Here is a 3,653-nt window from a genome sequence, read left to right as displayed (position 1 = left end):
TTAAAGTTCTGGTAATTGTTAGAACAATCAGCCCTTGCCTCCCAGATAGCTGTGCCCCACTCTCGAGCCCGGCCAGTAAGGAGTGATATGACGTAAGCAACCCGAGCTCTCTCTCTAGAGTATGTGTTGGGTTGGAGAGAGAACACAATATCACACTGGGTGAGAAAGGAGCGGCACTCCGTGGGCTGCCCGGAGTAACAAGGTGGGTTATTAACCCTAGGTTCCGGAGGCTCGGCAGACCAGGAAGTAACAGGTGGCACGAGACGAAGACTCTGGAACTGTCCAGAGAGGTCGGAAACCTGAGCGGCCAGGTTCTCCACGGCATGACGAGCAGCAGACAATTCCTGCTCGTGTCTGCCGAGCATGGCTCCTTGGATCTCGACGGCAGTGTTACGAGCGTCTGTAGTCGCTGGGTCCATTCTTTGGTCGGATCCTTCTGTTATGCAGGTGAATGAGGACCCAAAAGCGACTTGGCGAAAACAGAGTCTTTAATCCAGTAAAGGAAATTTGCAATACTCCTAGACAAATCGGAGCGGTAAATAAAGCATAAAAAACAATTCCACTCGTAATGACGAGAACAGACTGGAGACTCGATCATAAACTGTAGGTTGCCTCGGGAAGGCACTTGACCGTAGCAGACTCAGACACCTGCTCACCACGCAGCATCTGAGGGAAACACGACACGACAGGACGATACAAAGACACAGCACGGTGAACAATATACAAGGATCCGACAGAACAGAAACGGAAAACAAGGGGAGAAATAGGGACTCTAATCAGGGGAAAAGATAGGGAACAGGTGTGGGAAGACTAAATGATTGATTAGGAGAATAGGAACAGCTGGGAGCAGGAACGGAACGATAGAGAGAAGAGAGAGAGGGAGGGAGAGAGAAAAAAGGGAACGAACCTAAAAAGACCAGCAGGGGGAAAACGAACAGAAGGAAAAGCAAAATGACAAGACAATATAAGACAAAACATGACACTTGTAGCACAGCTATCCTCGCCGTAAGGCGAGCACAGCGACTACAATTAGAAGGCATCATGTTAATGTTACTACTTAGCTTCGGCTGTTGGAGGTCCTGACGAATCGTGTCCAGATAAAGCGTCCGGAGTGAAAAAGTTGAGGAAAAAATAAATAAATATATGAACGGTAATTAAAAAGTGAAAACCGTAAAGTTGTCAGGTAGCAAAATAGGTTGGCAACAAAACGCACAGCAACTCGAAAACAAGCCTGTAAGTTGTGACCGGAAATGACGTCTCCATATATCTTTTCAGGTCTAGCAAATTTCAAGTGTTCTGATGTCCCATGTAGTAGAGTGGTCAATAAGAATGTGGAATAGAGTATAGTGGCACCTGCCTGAGTGTGTAGGCTACATTTTTTTTCTGGTCTCATCGCTGCAACTCCCGTACGGAGAGGCGAAGGTCGAGAGCTGTGCGTCCTCCGAAACACAACCCAACCCACTGCTTCTTGACACAATGCCAACTTAACCCGGAAGCCAGCCGCACCAATTTGCCTAGAGGAAACACAGTACATCTGGTGACTGTGTCAATGGGACAAGGACATCCCGGCCGGCCAAACCCTCCCCTAACCCGGACGCGGCGACAGAGCCTGGACTCGAACCCAGAATCTCTAGTGGCACAGCTAGACCACTGCACCACTCGGGAGGCCCATTGTGACTAGTTTAAGCAAATCTTTACTTATTTAGGTTCGCCATAATTGGGTTTAATACTTATTGACTCAAGACACTTCAGGTTTTCATTTGTATGACATAATTACACAGGGATATTATGGGGTTTTGTGTGTAGGTCAGTGATTTTTTTAAAATCGCAATTTAATCCATTTTAAATTCAGGCTGTAAAACAACAAAATGTGGAAAAATTCAAGGGGTGTGAATACTTTATTTTTCAAGTAATTACCTATTCCTACAACAGCATATGCGTGACAAACACAATAATGCAGATCTTTATTGACCTTAACAGAGCTATACATACTGTACAACGGCAGGATGGTGTACTAGCAAAACTATATAACATTGTTACCCCTATACAATAACTCTACAGAAATCCACCCCATAATTCTACACTACTTTCCCACCCTGGGCAAACATCATTATAACAAATGCGTGGCATAAATGGAAGTCATTGTAGCTTCTTCTGGGACCTCCCTACACAATCTTGATATACATTGTTAGTTGGACAGAATCAAATCAACTCATTATATATTAGTTGATAGATTAGTTTACTTAGCTTTACCTTATGGGGTGGAATTAATTTAACATGTTAGTTCAGTGATTGACATCCTACAAGCAGCCATTCTATTCTGCTTAACTTTTCAATGTTTAACTAACATGAATTACAGGTTTTCAGTGATGCAATAAGATCTTGGAAGGTTAGTGCCTTCACTGAATACCATGCTTTTCGTTAAATATAGTTCTGTGTAAGACTTCCCTCTCCTTTAGAATACAAAGCACCTGAGTCACCTTCAGTAAAGGCCATGGTTGCACATTGTGAAATCTTTCCTGACATTTTTCCATCTCATCCGTTGCCCAAAAATAATTACAACAAAATGCCTTGTGTTAAAAGGGAAACACATTCCACCAATCCCTTACTAGTACCTGTACACCACACCAATACAGCATCTATACCCCAACAAACACTGCACTTCATTCCTTGCACAGACTGTGTGCTGTTCAGAAAGGCCTCGTCTTTATTTGTAGTACCTATGGTTGGGTGGCAGTACCAACCATTTTTTACTGTACAGTGATAAGGATGCATGTCATTCCCCCAGCCTGGCTGTTTAAGCCTGAAGCTTCTCCCTTGTTCTCCACCCACCAATCCCCTGACATCTGAAATGTTATGGCTAACACACTCATACCCAATCACACATCACCCATGCTGCTTCGAGGGGTCTACCAGTGAGATCAGAGCCCCCAGAGTTTGTGCAGCTGCAGGAAATATAGAAAAGGGGCTCTGAGCCCTCACTGGACCAGCACACACGGCTCCCTTTCTCAGGAGTGTCATACACCCCCAAAATCGGAGGGGGCACAACGTATGTGAGGATGACAGGGGGGTGTTAAAGTTGGAGAATTTAGCATTTTTTAAACACCTGAAACATTCTCCTGCAATCAAGAGCCATAATCATTATGCTAATATAAGTTTACCTCTTGAGCTGTCTGTATCCTGACTGGTGGTTCTTTTCTTTAAAGAAACTAAATGTGTTTGTCTGCATCTCTGCTAAAATCTGGGTAAAGGATTGAAAGGTATGCGAGTCCTATTCATTACATTTAGTTATTGCATGCTTTTCTAAAGTCTACCAACCTTGCCACCAGGCATGCCAGCTAAGGTAGCTTTTTACTCTAACTTGATTGATAGGTATGATAGAATTACATATGGGTACAAGTTGTCTGTTTACCCTCTCTGGTCATTTGAAGGCCATAAGGGATATTCATAATATCCATAAGGGATATTCACTAACACAATTAGGCCCATAAATGGCACTCGGTTGACACACAGCAACCCTATGAGAATAGGCAGACAGTAATCGTTCTAATTTCTTCGTGTTGTGAGGCAATGTCAGGGTTATGACTTTGGGAGAACTGAGAATGGAAAGATGCCAGGAGAACGCTCATTTTAGCAAAGTAAGGAGGGAATGT

This window comes from Oncorhynchus gorbuscha, linkage group LG07 (assembly GCF_021184085.1).
Source record: "Oncorhynchus gorbuscha isolate QuinsamMale2020 ecotype Even-year linkage group LG07, OgorEven_v1.0, whole genome shotgun sequence".
In the NCBI taxonomy this organism is placed as follows: Eukaryota; Metazoa; Chordata; class Actinopteri; order Salmoniformes; family Salmonidae; genus Oncorhynchus; species Oncorhynchus gorbuscha.
Note: the sequence above shows the minus strand (reverse complement) of the source record.